Source organism: Dipodomys merriami, unplaced genomic scaffold (assembly GCF_024711535.1).
Source record: "Dipodomys merriami isolate MVZ:Mamm:240054 unplaced genomic scaffold, mDipMer1.0.p SCAF_3, whole genome shotgun sequence".
Classification (NCBI taxonomy): domain Eukaryota; kingdom Metazoa; phylum Chordata; class Mammalia; order Rodentia; family Heteromyidae; genus Dipodomys; species Dipodomys merriami.
Window position 1 is genome coordinate 57,091,518 of NW_027204492.1, and position 19,117 is coordinate 57,110,634.

The 19,117-nt window shown below is 35.8% G+C and overlaps 1 pseudogene; it reads left to right on the forward strand.

Annotated features, from left to right (window-relative positions):
* Nucleotides 1–519: 519 nt before the first annotated feature.
* On the forward strand, nucleotides 520–1,026 carry LOC138839480 (eukaryotic translation initiation factor 1 pseudogene; annotated as a pseudogene).
* Nucleotides 1,027–19,117: the final 18,091 nt, after the last annotated feature.

Consider the following 19,117-nt stretch of genomic DNA (forward strand, 5'->3'; position numbering starts at 1 on the left):
AAGGAATAAATACCTATATATTTCTTTTTTGCTATTATTTCTAACATATTTATAAGATGATTTCTTTGTTGCTTTGTATGTCCCTCCCCCACGGTATAACCCCTGCTTTCACTGTATTTGATGTTGGTATAATTTGTGGAAAGGAAGGGAAAAAACAAATCGTTTAAATAGGGATACGGGTGGACCAATTGCAACAATGAGATGTACAAGACGTTATGTCAAAAAACGAACTTTACAACTTGGGGGGTGGGGAGGATTGGGTAGGGGGGGACGGGAGAGGGGGATGGGAAGGGATGGGAAGGGGAAACAAAGGAGGAGGCAACAATGCTTGATAAGAAATGTACTCATTGCCCCAGTCACTGAGCCGCCGCCAAGGACTCAGCTGCCTCCCCCTTGAGCTCCCTCGCCCCTCCCTTCCCGAAGCTCGGTCCCCCAGCACCCTCCCCCCCCCCCAGCCTGCCTTCTCCCGCAGCCGCCTTCCGCCAGGCCGTTTCCACAGAGGAAAAGGAATCTTATCATATGTCTGCTATCTAGAACCTCCACTCTTTCGACCCCTTTGCTGATGCAAGTAAGGGTGATGACCTGCTTCCTGCTGGCACTGAGGATTATATCCATATAAGAATTCAACAGAGAAATGGCAGGAAAACCCTTACTACTGTCCTAGGGATCGCTGATGATTAAGATAAAAAGAAACTAGTGCAGGCGTTTAAGAAGAAATTTACCTGCAATGGTACTGTAATTGAGCATACAGAATATGGAGAAGTAATTCAGCTACAGGGTGACCAGCGCAAGAACATATGCCAGTTCCTGATAGAGATTGGACTGGCTAAGGACGCAGCTGAAGGTTCATGGGTTTTAAGTGCTTGTGGCTCACTGAAGCTTAAGTGAGGATTTCCTTGCAATGAGTAGAATTTCCCTTCGGTCCCTTGTCACAAGTTTAAAAACCTCACAGCTTGTATAATGTAACCATTTGGGGTCCGCTTTTAACTTGGACTAGTGTAACTCCTTCATGCAATAAACTGAAAAGAGCCAAAAAAGAGAAATGTACTCATTATCTTGCCCATGTAATTGTAAACCCTCTGTACAATATTTTCACAATAAAAAAGATACATTTTAGAATTATTTTAAATATTTTGAAGTACTTCCAAATATAAACAGTAGATGGTGGTAGAGACATTCTAACAAAATAGTTTTGTCCCTGAATTTACTACAAAATGGAAAAACAAGTGAACTTGAGCTTCAATTTGAACAAATATCCAACCTTTTATAATTTTATTACAGACATAAAGTTAATATGGTAAATTAATTTGCGAAGTTATTTTTATGATTTGGAGCACAAACAAACACGCCATATAAAATCTCTTTTTGTGACATCAGTGCCATTTTACTCTCAGAAATGGCATGAGAATATTTCTGAGATAAAATAATTTCGTTATCATGGATCCAAATGTAAATTCTTGGGTCTTTACAGAGAGAAGAACTTTAACAATATTGCTAGGGTAACTCTCAGGCTAAATTGGGTACGTAATAAATTGAAAGATTTGGCATTTCTCTGAATAGAAATAATAATGTATGAGTCACAGAACTTGCAGTGTTCTGTGGCCTTGGAGAAAAAAGCAAGGCACTTTTTTCATTGTGAAATTGGTAACAAAAATTTAGTCTGGGGCTGGGAAGGAGGCTCAGTGGTAGAGCACTTGCCTTGCATGCATGAGGCCCTGGGTTCGATTCCTCAGCACCACATAAACAGAAAAAAAAGTGGTAGAGCGCCAGCCTTGAGCTGAAGAGCTGAGGGACAGCACCCAGGCCCAGAGTTCAGGCCCACGACCTGACCCAAAAAAATAAATTAAAAAAATGTAGTCTCTATATATTGTTAGGTTTCAGAATAAATTTCTTAAAAATTATGAGATTTCCATAGAAATGTATCAAGGGAAAAGAAACTCGGATACAGAATTCACTTCGGTTGTGTGATAAATATGAAAACTGAAGTTTCCTTTCAGGGATTATGTTTCTAAAAAGTATTTTTTTGGGTTTGGTATGCTCTCATATACAGCCATAATTTATAATGCATCTCATTTTTCCATATGATATTTATTCTTTTTTGGAAACTGGGTTTACCAAAGCATTTTTAAAATGATACACATTTGATTTGGGGGTGGGATAGGGTGGGTTCTTAGAAGACTCCAGCTGGAAGAGGATGATGGAGAGAGTGCATCTCTCACTATTTTGTTTCAGTATTTGTCATTATTGAAATGTTGAATTATTTTGTCCTTCCTAGGGAGAACTAAAATAATTTGTCTCAAATTAAGCAGTTGTATGTGAATTATCAAGGCAATCTAGAGAACCTTTTAAAAACCAAATCTTTTTCACATATGCGTTTAAAAGTCATTTTGTGACAGTAAAGTTTGAACACGAGACTCCTACTTCCTAGGCTAGTGCTTTCTATAACCTGTTTTGTTAAATAATACTTTTATGATGTTTAAGTGTTGCACAAAGGAGTCAGAATTCACCAAGTCACTTTATAAGTACACTGCATCTTGATCAGTGTCACTCCTTCCATTGTTCTCTTCTATCCCTCACAACCCAAACCTTATCTTCTATTTTCTTAATTTCAAAGGATATGCATTGAATATTATGACTGTATTCTCTCCATCTCCCCATAAACTCTGGGTTTTTCTTGCTTTCTTTTTTTTCCTTGTCAGTCATGGGGCTTGAACTCTGGGCCTGGGTGCTCTGCAGCTCTAGGCTAGTGCTCTACCACTTAAGTCACAACGCCACTTCTAGTTTTCTGGTGGTTTATTGGAGATAAGAGTCCCATGGACTTTCCTGCCCAGGCTGGCTTTGAACCGTGATCTTAGATCTCAGCCTCCTGAGTAGCTAGGATTACAGGCATGAACCACCAACACCCAGCTAAGCTCTGCTTTTGCATGGGTGTTTTTTTTTTTTTTAATTTCCGGTTGTGGGGCCTGAACTCTGGGCCTGAGCACTGTCCCTCAGCTCTTCAGCTCAAGGCTAGTGCCCTACCACCTAAGCCACAGCGCCACTTCTGGCTTTTTTCTTTTTTCTTATGTGGTGCTGAGGAATCGAACCCAGGGCCTCAGGCATGCAAGGCGAGCGCTCTACCACTGAGACAACTTCCCAGCCCCTCATGGGTGTTTTTGAGATAGGGTCTCACAAACTTCCCCTTCTGGGCTGTCCTTGAACTGTGCCAGATTCAGGATACACTCAGCATCCTGAGGAGCTAGGATACAGTTGTGCCCCACAGTGCCCAGGAATACTTCTAGGAACTAATGTGATTTTTTGTTATGTACGAGCATATACTTATATTGAATGCATTTATATAACTTTATGAAAATTATCTAGTTCTCTTTAAAAAGCAGTTGGCTTCACTGAATTCAATTTTTAAGCAAAAGAAAAACAATTAACAGTCCATGAAATCTAGATGTCATATCTCATCTTATTTCATTAAAACATCACTAAAGCATTTTCTGTATAATGAAAGAATTATTAAGGTTATAAGTTTAAGTGGTCATTAGACACTAAGACTATTCTGATAAAACAAATCATGCCAGTTAATAAAATGAAGGAGGATATTATCATTACTTCCTAAGAATAGAAAAGATATAAATGAAAGATATAAATGAAAATATATAAATTCCATTCTCACATTTGCACCTAAGCACATGTGGAAAGCCAGGTGTTTTAGAGGTGTTCTGTACCATTACTGAGGCCATTATGATGCTTCCATTAAAATAGTTTTGTTGTTTTGTGTTCCTCTTAGTGCTTTCCCAGAAATCTCTGATTTCAGATGAAATCTTGAAATTGCCTTGAATTGCAAACTAGAAAAGAGTGAATTATATATATTATTCCTGCTGGTACTGGAAACTGCATAGTGTTTTATGTAAACATTCTATTAGATTCAAAGACTTCATTTTTTGAACTTGCAAAACTGTCTAACGAGTTCAGAATGGTCAAATCTAATTTATTTTGAGTTATTATCAATCTGTCTATTCTCTCAAAGTCCACTTTGAAACTGCAACTCAGATGGGATAAGATTAAGCACAACTGCTGTCATATGGAGCTTAGTATAAGCACTATACTGTTTATGTTATATAGTAGAACCATATGAATATGAATAACTCAGTGAACAAAAATGAAAATGTTAAAATTATAATACTAAGAATTTCTATTAATAACTTTTTAAATTTTATTTTATTGTAAAGATGCTGTACAAAGGGCTTACAGTAACATGAATAAGGCATTGAGTGTATTTCTTGTCCATCATTGTTAACCCTTCCCTTGTTGTTTTCCTACTATCCCTTCACACCCCCACCTCCCTCACTCCTCCCCCTGCAGAAGTTGTAAAGTTTATTTCTAATATACTGTCTTGTGGGTATCACTGTTACATTAGGTCATCCTGTGTCCTTGTTTAAGCATTTTGTTATTCCCCTTTCCCTCCCAAAATTAGACAAATGTATACACAAGATTCAGGGTACCAAAATCAAGTACAATGACAACAGGGGATATACCAGAGGGGGAAGAACATAGAGAGGAAACAAAAAAAAATCACATAGTACATTTAAAACAACAACAACAAAGGAAGTCCTCTTGCACCTCTATCCTTGGGTTCATTTTGTTAGCATCAACTTATATGGTCATATGTATATAGCTTTTGAGCTTTTCTGCTCATCTGATAAATTTATCCTATATGTATATTAATTATTGCAAATAATGGAAACCATGAGACCTATATTTCTTTGGGTCTGGCTTACTTCACTTAATATGATTTTTTCCAAGACTTTCCATTTCCTAACAAATGGGGCGGTGTCATTCTTTCTAATTGAAACATAGAATTCATATATATATATATATATATATATATATATATGTACATATACATATATACATATATCACATCTTCTTGAGGGGCATCTGGGTTGGTTCCATATCTTAGCTATGGTGAATAATGCTAAGATAAACATATAAACATAGTTGTGCTGGTAGCTTTAGTGTGGTCTTGTTTGTGAACATTTGGGTAAATGCTCCAAAGTGGGATTGCTGGGTCATGGGGGAGCTCTATGTGGAGTTTTTGAGGAACCTCCATACTGCTTTCCAGAGTGGTTGAACAAGTTTACACTCCCATCAACAATGCAGTAGGGTTCCCTTCTGTCCACATCCCATCAACAATGCAGCAGGGTTCCCTTCTGTCCACATCCCCTCCAGCATCTGTTGTTATTAGAGTTCTGTTGTTATTAGAGTTAGCCCTTCTAACTGGGGTGAAGTAGAATCTCAATGTTGTTTTGATTTGCATTTCTTTAAGGGCCAGAGAAGTTGAGCATTTCTTCATGTGTCTATTGGCCATTCTTATTTCCTCTTCATGAAGTCTCTCTTTAAGTCTTTAGTCCACTTATTAATGGGACGTTTGTAGAATTGTTAAATCCTCCTGTAGGAGAGATCCCTTCATTAGAATGTAATGTCCTTCTTTATCTCTTTGCACTAATTTTAATTTGAAGTCTATTTTATCTGATATAAGGATTGCAACTACTGCCTGTTTATGGGGGCTATTTGCTTGGTAGATTTTGTTCCTGCCCTTCACTTTCAGAATATCTTTGTTTTTGTGGACAAAGTGTGTCTCATGAAGGCAGCAGATAGAAGGATCTTGTTTTTTGATTCAACTAGACAATCTGTGTTGCTTAATTGGAGAGTTAAGTCCATTAATATCAAGTGTTAGGATTAAGAGGTGTTTGGTAGTACCTGCTATGTTATCCACCTTCTTGGGGGCTGTGCCTACTATGTTCTTACTATGCTTATCTGATCTTTATTTAGGGGTCATTACTCTGCCTTCATTGTGTTCTTGTTGGATTTCTGTGTGTAGGACATCTTTGAGTATCTTTTGATTAGTTGGATTGGTAGCCATATATTGTTTCAATTTTTCTTTACTGTTGAAGGTTTTTATTTTTCTCTCTGGTGGAGAGTTTAGCTGGGTACAGTATTCTTGGTTGATAGTTGTTTTCTTTAGGGTGTGGGACACTTCATTCCAGGCTCTTCTTGCTTTCCTAGTCTTTGCTGAGAAACCTGTAGTTACTCTGATTGGTTTTCCTTTATAGGCTATTGATCTTTTCTCCCTGACAGCTTTCAGGATCCTTTCACTGGTTTCTATTGATCCTGTGTGGATTGTGATGTGACGGTGGGATGCTCTGTTTTGGTCTGGTCTATTTGGGGTTCTAAAGGATTCTTGTATCCTAATGGGTCTATCTTTTTGTATGTTTGGGAAGTTCTCTGCTAGGATTCTGTTAAATTTCCTAGACCTTCAGTTTCTGTCTTTAGGCCCTCCTCTACACCCATTAGCCTTAAATTATGCCTTCTGATGGTGTGTTCTATCTCTTGAATTAATCTATCTTATTTCTTGGATTTATCTTGAATACTTGTCTGTTCTTTGTAATGTTTAGACTCTCTTCAATCCCAAAGATTGCATCTTCTGCATGATCTAACTTACTGTCAAGACTTTCTACTTTGTTTTTTATTTCCTTTCCTTCTAATTGGTCAGATTTGATTGCTTTGATTTCTTTGTTGGAGATTTTTTTTAGATCTTGTATGGACTTCTTTACCACCTTGATTTGTTTTTCAGTGGTCACTCTCAACTGGCTTAGTTGAATAGTTGTAAGTTCCTTGGGCTTCCTTTCCTTCTGTTGGAATTCATTCAATTTCCATTTGTGGTCTGCATGGATTCCTCCAGTTTTCTGTTTGTGAATTCCATGAATCCCTCTATTAAGCTTTAGTTAGTCTCATCACACTCACACAATTACTCTATTAATCTTTGCTTAACCTCATCACACTCACACAATTCCTCTATCAATCTTTGGTTAGCTTCCTCACGCTAATGCATTGTGCGATCACAGTCACACAAAGCCCTTTGCAGGCTTTCAATTTTTTTCATTCACCATGTTAACTAATATGTTTGTAGAGCATTTTGAGGACTCTCCTCTGGATTATTCATTAACTTCTTTGTTGGCTGTTAATCATGAAAAGGAGATAAGGTTGCTTGACTTGCTATTTTTCTTGTGTTTCTACGGCTTGTTTTGCCCATTTGGTTATGAAAGTAAAACCACTTCTGAGCTAAAACACTATTTTAAGGCAAGCATCAACCCAGGGCCCTGTAGTTTTACAAATTTTTGGGCACAGTCAAAATTGGTACAGATAAAATCTAGTTCAACAACAGACAACTAGGTATCAGTGAACTAAGAAAATCAAAGAAGTGGTCAGGGCACCAGAAATTAATAGGTATAGGGAGAATTGTGAAGAGAAAATAAGATTAGAGTAATGGAGGGAGGGAAAGGAAGAGAAGGAAGATAACTAAAACTTAAATTCAGAGGGTTGAAAAAGAGAGAAAGAAAGGAGAAGAAACAAAAAGAAAAAGAAAAAACAAAACACTTAAACTTATATAAGTATAATGAAATAATACTGCAATTGTAATAAAATAATACTACAATTAAAGGAATTAAGGTTCAGAAATTGTGAATTAAGTAACCGATGTCTGAATTAAGTTTGCACACAATTAAGGATAAGGTTTAATAATTAAAGATGGGTATGTATCTGTACATGAACAGAACAGCGATTAAGTACAGCGGGGAAAAAGGACCAAAAGGGAAAAGGGAAAAGAGGAAAAAAACTGAAGAAAAAAGAGGAAAAAAGAAAAAAGTAGAAGAAAAATTATAGGAATCTCAAATACTAATAGGATACAGAATAGATAGGTTCAATATAAAAACTAAAATTTCAAATAGCTAATCTGGTGTTTAAGAAGCTATAGTTTGCTAGACACTTGTGGCTCATGCCTGTAATCCTAGTTACTCTGAGATCTGGGGATCACAGTTCAAAACCAACCTGGACAGGAAAGTCTGTAAGACTCTTTAATTACCTAACTAAAAGCCAGAAATAGAGCTATAGTTCAAGTGGTAGAGTGCTAGCTTTGAGCAAAAGGAGGTCAGGGATAATGCCCAGGCTTTAAGTTCAAGCCTCAGTACTGGTACAAAAATAGCTATAGTTTAGGCATCTTCATGGTAAATTATGTTTTGATGTGCTAACTGAATAGGCAAATCTTCCTTTGTCAGGTTTTTGAAGACTTAGATGGACATTTTAATTTAGATAAAATAACTTTTAAGACTTTATTTGTACACAAGCAACTGCCCTCTATGAAAAAAATCTTTGATATCAACAATGTCATAGATCTTAGCACTGCAGCATACACTTCTGTCTCTGGAATAAAAAAAGAATTTGACCACAGTGAAGCGTCTTAAGTAGATTGTACCACAATTCTTTTTAGTGTTACTGCTGCTGAGGTGAGCTCAAGTGACTGTGGTGGATGCTAACTATATATAATATATATTAGATTTTTGTTTTAAGGAGCTCATTTAAAGGGGTATTTTTATGTAGATTGTCAAATTAAGTGTATCAAAAGAGCCTGGGTGAACCATGGAAGCATAAATTTCAAGATGTCATTTTGCCTATGTTTTCTTTAAAAAAAAATAAGGCTGGGAAGGTGGCTCAGTGGTAGAGTGCTTGCCTTGCATGCGTGAGGCCCTGGGTTCAATTCCTCAGCACCATATAAGCAGAAAAACCTGGAAGTGGTGCTGTGGCTCAAGTGGTAGAGTGCCGGCCTTGAGCTGAAGAGCTTAGGGACAGCTCAGGTCCAGAATTCAGACTCCATGACCAACAAGAAAAAATATATTGTAAAGGTTACAGTTACATGATTCAGATGGAGTACATTTCTTTTTGAGCAGTGTCACCTCCCTCCATTCTCTCCCAGTTTTTACCCTCCCAATTTCCCTTCCCCCACAAGTTATGTAGTTCATTTTTAACAGTGTCTACTGAATTTCACTCCTGAATTAGTTCACCCTTTATCTCACCTTTTCTGTGCTTCCCTTTCCCTTCTTCAAATCAAGATAAACTTATATATAGACAAAGGGTACAGAAATAAAAAACAGCAACAGAAGGTAATAAACCAAAGAATAAAAGAAAAGAACAATAGAAAATAAAAACATCAGTGAAAACAGTGTAATAAAAGACCTTTTCCATTTCTTGTAGTTCATTTCCATAAGCATTATTTTACATGATCTTATGCATATTGCTATTGAGCCCTTGTGATCCTCTCCTAAGAATATCTTCCTTTGGTCTCATTGTGTGAATGTTTAGATTGCTTTTTAATTAATCGTGTCCTGGTTTAATTATTTGTCATTTACTGTCCATTGGGTTTACTTGTAGATTTATAGGCATATTCTAGTTACTACAAATGAGGGAAATCACATAGCCTATGTTTCTTGGGGTCTGGCTTACTTCGATTAGTATAATTTTTTTCTAAGTCTTTCCATTTCCTTATGAATAGGGTAATGTCATTTTTTCTGATGGAAGCATAGAATTCCGTGTGTGTGTGTGTGTGTGTGTGTGTGTGTGTGTGTGTGTGTGTGTGTGTGTGTATCACATTTTCTTGATCCATTCATCCACTGAGGGGCATCCAGGTTGATTCTCTGTCTTGGCTATGGTAAACAATGCTACAATGAACATGGTCGTTATGGTAGCTTTAGTGTAGCCTGGTTTGTGGTCAATTAGGTAGATGCCCAGGAGTGGGATTGCTAGATCATAGGGAAACTCTATATTTAGTCCTTTGAGGAACCTCCATACTGCTTCCCAGAGTGGTTGGAGAAGTTTACATTTCCACAGAAAGTGTAGTAGTGTTCCCTTTGGCCACGTTTCCACCAGCATCTGTTATATTTAGTTTTCTGGATAATGGCCACTGTAACTGGGGTAAGGTAGAATCTCAATGTTGTTTTGATTTGCATTTCTTTTATAGCCAGGGATGTTGGATATCTCTACATGTGTCTATTGGCCATTCTTATTTCTTCTTGGAGAAGTCCCTCTTTAAGTCTTTAGCCCATTTATTAGTTGGGTTGTTTCTTTGAGAATTTGTTTTTGAGACATTTTATTTTTTGAGCTCTGAGTGTATTTTAGATATGAGGTAATTGTCTGATGTGTAGCTAGTAAAGATCTATTCCTATTCTGTTGGCTTTCTATTTATCTTGCTAGCTATGTCCTTTGCCATGCAGAAACTTTTCAGTCCTATTTATCTAGTCTTTCTTTGACTTGTTGTGATTCTGGATCTTTACTTAGGAAGTTTTGACCTGTGTGGCCTTTGTTTTTTGATGTACTCTTTGCATTGGTGGAGATGACAAGGAATTACATTCTCCTGTAATGGTCAGTAGATACAACTTAAGAAATTATGTCCTACCCTTTCTTAACCATGCCATTAAGTTCTAAGGACACTGTCGACTCTGGGAAGAACCTTTTATTTTGAAGTTAAAGTAGCAAAGCGAGAATGCAGTGGTTGTGATAGATACCTGGTTGATGACCAGGATGCTATTTCTACTAGAAAAGCCTGTGCTGTCCCAGTATGTGTCAGCTGTACACTTAATAAAGGAGACAAGGAGGATGCCTTTGACATTAAATAGTATTGCAAAATCAACCTTTGTGACACCCTTGTTGGTCTGAATTCTTGTCTCTGGCCTATAGAAAGAAGGGTAGCACTAAAATATTCTAGGACGTGGGAGACTAATGAGAGGTCAAAACCAACTGGCTGAGACAGATATAATTTCAGAACTGTGTGGCCTGCAAGTACCTCAAGGGCAGGGCCATGTCTAATTAGTCATTTTCAGGCCCAGTTTGCCTAACATAGTAATCTGAACTAAATACATGTACAATAAACATACATTGATGATGGTGATATTGCCTCTGAAGGGTTAAGATGACCTGAGACACAATTAGAAGCAATTGGGTAATGACAAAAGCACTTTTAGTGAGTCTAGTGGTCTACTGTTTAAATTTTTAATTGGTAGGTATCTTTCTTGGTTATTGCCCTTAAAGAAGTCAGTGTAAACAAATAATAACACATATTGAACCAAACATTTATTCAACTTCTCTAAACAGGTCCTCTCTGATTAGGAAGTGTCTTAGGTTTAACAAATTCCAAGCAGATCCTCAGAATGAGGGAGGATTCTTAGACAGATTCAACAAAGCTAAAGTCTACAGGATGCCCTCTGAAGAGATGTGCCAGTGTTTATTTTTAGCAAGTGATGAGTTCCCAGTAGCAGCGATTTTCTAGAAACTATTTCTCCTGCTGTATATAAGGTCAAGCATAGGCAAATGAACAAATGGCAAGAGAGTAGGTTGTATTTCCATTCTCCAACTAACCACCATAAATCCATGTTATTTATGTTAGCTATCTATGTTAGGTATCTGTGTTAATTATAAATCCATATTATCTATCTATGTTAACTATCTAACCACCATAAATCCATGTTATTTCTGCACATTGAGTAAGAACTGCAGTGATTTCCCAAAGAAGCCTCATAAGAAAAGGCCACATAGCAGTCAAGTTGTCCAAGTCATCAGGTCATTTTCAAACAGGGAACATTTTCATTTTTCTAAGGATTTATTATTTGGTACTGGAATATTACATTATTTCCGTATGTTTTAGAAAAATTAATCTAAGAGATTAACCAAGCAGGTTGCCTTAAGAGAAAAGTATCAAAATAGCATTTACAGATTAAGGAAAGCTCACCCAGAAAGCCTTCATCTATGTAAAAACATAAAGATATCATAAGGAAGCCGGGCGCTGGTGGCTCACGCCTGTAATCCTAGCTACTCAGGAGGCTGAGATCTGAGGATCGCGGTTCAAAGCCAGCCCGGGCAGGAGAGACTGTGAGACTCCTATCTCCAATAAACCACCAGAAAACCAGAAGTGACACTGTAGCTCAATTGGTAGAGCGCTCGCCTTGAGCTGAAGAGCTGAGGGACAGCGCCTAGGCCCAGAGTTCAAGCCCCATGATCGACAAAAAAAAAAAAAAAAAAAAAAAGATATCATAAGGCGAGAACAGCTAGAGGATAACAATGTCTTTCTGGTAAAGAGAGTGGATGCAAAATGTAAGATAATGCACGTTAATTAGCTAGATTTAGTTATTTAAAATATATACTTCAAAACACCACATTGCACACAATAAATACATACAATTTTGTCAATAAAAATATGCATCATATTTTCTAAAACTGATTTTAATGGACATCTCATTCACACCTCTCTCAAAGGAAACTGAGGAAAATAAATACTTCATTCTTCTGAATATACAGAAAACCAGTTTCTTCTTTTGTCTTCTGTGTTTGAGAAATAGATGATTCTTTCTTCCAGGTATTTTATAATTTTTCTTTTAATCTCATTTATTTTCAACAACTCTGCAGGCTTCCTTCATCAGCTGCACTTTCTTCCAGTTCATCCTGCTATTCCTTCTTCTATCTTGGTCTGCATGCATGCTCTGATTTTCTTACTGTCTGAACAAACAAAAATTCTCTTTTCTTGGTTCCTTGTCTTCTTTGAGCTCTTCTTATGTTCCAGAGCTAAACTTCCTAATAATCTTGTCGTTTTAGTATGGCTACCATCCTATTCTATTTTTTCTATGCAACTAAAAGTATGCTCTAAGAAAGGAGCCCTAATAAGGCATCTACCTACAATAATTTAGGGTTCTCAGCATTTGCATCAGCAAAAAATATTTTGTCTGACCTAACTGAAATTTGGCATTTACTTCTATTATGATAATAGACATAAAACCACATAGTAGTATGTGTGACTATCTCTAATAGGAATCACACATGTTTTCATATTACATAACTATCCTTCTACATATAATAAACTGTGATTTGCATTCATCATTACTTTAGCATTATGGTACTTACTAGATTGTATGTGATTATAGTCTTCCTGGATGTAGATGCTTATGCAACAGAGATAGCCACTGATTGGCCAATTCTGCACCTACCCACCATCAAACCACCAAACAGTAAACTCATCTGTTCTCACATCACTGATCTGAGCATATAAGTGACATTTTGATACTCTATACATATGATTATTAGATTATTATTAACTGATCAATACATAGCAAGATGTTAGTAGAAGACTATTCCAGAGTTTAGTGTTTGGAGTCAACCTATTTCTTTTAATAATGACATTTACCCTGACATTTCTTGGGAAAAATAAAACCTAATGATACATTGGCTATATTTTATTTTTTAATTTTTTAAAAGATAAAATTATTATTTTCCTATTTGTTATCTTTAAGTAATTGCCCAAAAGGGTTTCAATACACTGTGTCAATTTATGAATACAAAGTATCTTAGTGTCACCTTTTTTATGATAGATAAAATTATATGTACTTATGGTCAATATGATATTTTGGGATAGATAGATAGATAGATAGATAGATAGATAGATAGATAGATAGATAGATAGGTAGATAGATAGATAGATAGACAGACCTTTTTGGATGTATATATAAAGCTAGCATATAAATATTCTCAAATAGTTTTCATTTTGTGCAAGAGTATACAACATATACCTTTTTAATTTTTCAAGAATATGATATTGTTACTAACTGTAGTCACCGTATTGATTTGAAATTTTCCTCTTGCCTAATTGCCCTCACCTATGGTAACAACTGTTATATTCTCTGGTTCTATTTGATCAATGTTTTTTGTAACAGTCCTGAAACTTGAACTCAGGGCCTGAGGTTATCTCTGAGATTTTGTGCTCAAGGCTAGCACTCTACTACTTGAGGCCATGGCAATACTTCTGGCATTTTTTTGGTGGTTAATTGAAGATGAACTTTTTTGGTCTGGACTGGCTTTGAATCACAATCCTCAAATTTCAGCATCCCGAGGAGCTAGGATTACAGGCCTGAACCACTGGCACATGGTGAGACCAACATTTTTATATTTTACCTATGAGTGAAATCATGCAGTACTTATCTTTCTATGCTTTGTTTCTTTAAGGTAACATAATGTCTCCAGGACTAATCAAGATATTGCAATTGGTAGGATATTCTAGTGGTTTTTGGCTGAGTATTATTCCATTTATTATATATACCACATTTATATACTTGTGTTTATTTACACTTATACCACATTTATATACTTGTGTTAATTTACACTTAGATTGATTTTATATATTTTGGATATTCTGAATAGTCCTACAGAAAACATGGTAGTGAAGATATGTTTTGGATGTACTAATGTCATTTCTTTTGGATACATATCCCAAATTTGGTTTGTTGGATCATATAGGTCTATTTGTAATTTTTAGAAGCTTCCATACTGGTTTCTGTAGTGGCTGCACTAATAAATAGTCACACCAAAAGCATAGAAAGGTTCCATTTTCTCAATTTCCTTTTCAACACTTCCCTTTGGCTTTTTGATAATAGCCATTCTAACAGGTGTGAAATGATATTTCATTTCAGTTTTAATTTGTGTTTCTTGATGATCAGTGATGTTGGGCATTTTTTTCAGATACTTATCTGCTACTAGTGTTGCTTTTGATAAATGCCAATTTGGAACCTCTTAATCATTTTACAATCAGGTTATTTCAAGGCTTTTGAGTTGTCTGATTCTGTTTTAGGTATTAACCCTCTTATCAGATATATGGCTCACAAACATTTTATTTTCCCCCATTCTGTTATCTCTTTAATCCGTGATTTGTTTCCTTGTTTGTTTTGGTTATACAGAAGCTTTTCAATTTCATACATTACCTTTGCCTATTTTTGCCTTTGTGGACTATGCTATTGGGGTCATATCTTTAAAAAATCATGTGGGGATGGTTTACTCCCAATTTGGTTCCAGAAATTTCAGAATGTATGGTCTTATAGTTAAATCTTTAATCCAGTCATATGATTTTTTTGGGGGGGTGGTCCGGTCATGGGGCCTGAACCCTGGGCCTGGGCGCTGTCCTTCAGCTCTTCAGCTCAAGGCTAGCACTCCACCACTTGAGCCACAGCGCCACTTCTGGCTTTTTTTTTCTGCTTATGTGGTGTTGAGGAATCGAACCCAGGGCCTAAAGCAGGCAAGGCAAGCGCTCTACCACTGAGCCACCTTCCCAGCCCCATATGTTATTTTTATAAATAGTGTGAGACAGGGCTAGTTTTATTTTCTTGTATGTGGTTATCCAATTGTCCTCAAATCAGTTTTTGAAAACACTGTCCTTTATCTATTGTGTGTTCCTAGCATTCTTGTTAAAAATCAATTGGCTGTATTTATGCATTTATTTCTGGAATCCATTCTAAGCTATTGGTCTATGTGCCCATTTTATGGTAGTAATATGCAATTTTGCTTACTATAACTTTTTACATATTTTGAAGTCGAATAATATTCTTTCTGTTGTGCTGTTTTTTGTTCAGGCTTATTTTGGATATTTATAAATTTTGGGATTCTGCACAACTTTTTGTGCATGTGCTGGTCCTGAGGTTTGAACTCAGTCTTTGTACAAGTTAGTGAGCTTTTGTAGTAAAAATGAGAACTCTATTACTTGAGCTATAGATCCATTACCAGCTTTTTGGTGGTTAATTAGAGATAAGAGTCTCACAGACTATTCTGTTACAGCTGGCTTAGAGCCACAATCCTCAAATCTCAGCCTCTGAGTAGCTAGGATTAGAGGTGTGATCCTCTAGTGCCAGGCTTCTATACAATTTTTAATTGACTTTTTTATGAGTGCCATTGATAATTTAATAGACATAGTAATAAGAATAGTAATTCTTCCGATCTATCAGCATAGTATACCTTTTCATTTGTGTGTGTTTATGTGTGTGTGTGTGTGTGTGTGTGTGTGTGTGTGTGTGTGTCTTCTTCAACTACTTTCATCAATGAATTACAGTTTTGTTATAAGGAGACCTTGTCTCTTCAGTTAAATTTATTTCAAAGATTTCATTTTGTGTAGCTGTTGTAAATAAAATCACATTTTAAGGCTTATTGGACAGTTCATATTTAGTTTGTTAAAACACTACTGAGGCCTTTGGGTATAGCTCAGTGACAGAAAACTTACCTAGCACAGACAAAACCTGAGTTCCATACACAGCACTTCAAAAGCACACTAACGAGTGAGATTTGTACGTTTGTCTTTAACTCTACATCTTTATTCAATTCACTTATATCTAGCAGGTTTGGCTGATTCTGGGAAATGGATAGAACAAGAAAATAAATGCAAATATCCAATATTTACTGAAATACAGGGTAGATCAATTGAAGAGAATGAGACTTATAGTGAACACAAATGAGGAAAGATATAGGAATCCATGTAGAAGATTATTTAACTGCTCTTATTATACCTCTCTGCTCCATATTAAAGTTCCTAGAAAATCTCTGAATGGCACTGGCTTGTGTTGCATATTAGCTCTTAACATAAGGAGGAGAGAGTTTCTAAAAATACTGGTATAGGTTGTGATGCAAGTGTCTATCCATCACAAATAGAGAAGTATTAAAAATTTGACTAATAGCTTGATATCTTTCCTTAACAAGTACGAACATCACTATTTGAACCAACCAACATTTTATTCCTCAGATTTACCAGTGATTTTCCTCTCATCTAGCCAAACCAAAGGGTAATTCTAAAGATTTTAAAAAATAATTCTTTGATTTTTTTAATGTAGAATTTCAATGCTATAGTTCCACATAGTAATCTCAAAAAATTAGAGACAGCCTCTCATAACAACAGTTATAGACCTGCTCTGTAATGATGGGTGGGTAGAGGAAATAACTTCTAACTTCTGAATGTAGCTTTTGATTTCCACCTGCATTGCTCAGTCCCGAGCTGTGAATTTGGAACATATCAAGAAAGTAGTAAATCTAAATGAGTCTCTAAACAAAATTTCACAAAGAAGTATCCATCCAGCATTCCACCCTGGGATGCTTGTATAGCTCTCAAGTAATACACAAACTATAGGAAGTTTTGCAGCATCTGGGTTCCTGAATACATGTTGTGGTTGGAGAGTTAATATCCCTATGATTGCCCATAAAAGATCTACTTTCTGAAGTTTGTATAGTACAAATATTCTCTTTATACAGCTTCACAATCTTTGAATGGAATGTTCTGTAGTTTTTTCATCCTTTCTGTTTTTCTTTTAACTGATAATAATCTTTATTTTCCTTTTATTCTGACACCTAAAATGTACCCCTCATATAGGAGTGTCAAAAAAATAGTTTGGAATTGAATTGCAATTGTCTGGTACCAGAAGGAAAAGGAGAGGAAGAGGGAGGTTTTCCTAATCATAGCAAGCATTATGTTGCACCAGAAATAAAACTGAAATAAAGCTTTTGTAACTAAGATCATTGTGCAGAACCTCCCTAACTGGTTAGTGTTAGTTTCGGCTAAGGTGGAGCTGGCTGTGACATTACAGTGTTGTTATTACTGATAATTATGCTTATTGTGCTATGTAATAACTACATAGCGTTTAATAGTATCATACATAAAGAGCAGGTACTTTTCCTACAGTTCTTGAAATATCACTTGGGTAAATATTCAGGGAACTGGAATTTTGAAAAGTATGTAGAATGTAGAACTATTAGTATGTAAACATTGGTAGCATTTCTACATATCTCATTTTTCTCTTGAACTAAACATATATTTTATACATTCTTTCTGTGGCACTGTGGATGAAACTCAGGACCTCATTTGCGATAGAAAAATGATCACATGATCTATCAGTCAGCCACATCCTAGCCCCTTCTGTATGCTTCTAATACTTTAATTTATGACAAGGTTTTCCAACACAAATCTAATGGCTGTTCCTAACATACATCTTACTTGAGATTACTTGTCTTCCCTCTTTCATTTCATTCCATTCATACATATCATTTATCAGTTATTCATTCCTTTAAAATGTTTTCATTTAGCATCCCACAAAGAAAAATATGAATCCATATTTTGTCAAACAAAGCTACATTTTTCAACAGTATCTACTTGCACTAATTAGAGCTTTAGTCCATCGCTTTTAGCTGGTGTTTGGTATGAGCAGACAATGAGAGAAATATAAAGCATCATAGTAATTCCCGTGAAGCCACCATCATTCATGAGGCTTTTTGAATATTTACATAAAAAAACAGATTACTTAAGACTAAAGAGTTCCCTCTTTCTTGGAGTCAAGCTAGAAGTAGTCCAAATAAAGATTAAAACTCAGCCAAATACTCACCAGAGTTCTACATTGACACAGAGAATACTGCCAAAAAAATAAAAATAAACTTCAAACATGAAAATACTTCAGAATAGTTTGTCATATGATGGCTATTTTTGTCCATCTACATAGTCCTTCTTGGCACTGCAAAAAAAGAAACACTGCACTGTTATATTTTCTATATCAGACTTTTTAGAAATTTTATGATGCATGTCTATATAAGCATTACATATCTACTATGTTAGGAACAGCCAAATTTAAAAGAAGTATACTACTTCAACCCTCTCTCTGTATATATAAAATACATTAATACAACATATGTTATATTTGTTAGATTTAGTGAGTATATTAATTATTTTCTTGGTTTCCTTCACATGTCATTTTGTGGGCACATAAATCTTTAAATTATATACAAATTCCTGTAAAGGTGATGAACAGGTGGATTACTATTACATAAGTAAAATAAAGAGTACATTTTTTAAACACTGTTATCCCCTCCTTCATTAAAATTAAATTATACACAAATTACAGAGCTTTAGAAATCATTGCTTTAATCTCCTTGAAGAAAACAAAATGTTCTGAAAGAATTTATATTTTCTTATAGCACTTTAATACTCCAAAATAAATTTTGTAGAATTGTGGACCATTATAGCATATCATATAAAATCACTGATTTATGCTTATTGTACTAATTTGTGTTTATGATATTTACACGTTATTTATAAATCAGGATTTTGAATCTCTACCTTTGAGATCATATATTTTTTTTGTCGTGGGGCTTGAACTCTGGGCTTGGGCGCTGTCCTGCCTGGGCTGGCTTTGAACCACGATCCTCAGATCTCAGCCTCCTGAGTAGCTAGGATTACAGGTGTGAGCCACCGGCGCCCTTGAGATCATATTTTAAATACAACAGTTTAGCTTGTAATGCACTGACTAAATTCTCCTCTGATGGTGTTTTATTTAGATGAAATGGTATATTCTGAAATTTTATAAATCCTGAGATAGTTCATATGAATTCACATCTATAGATTTCTTCTATCTAACTATGGGTACAAAATAGAAGGCTTTATTTGTGAGGAAGATAATTT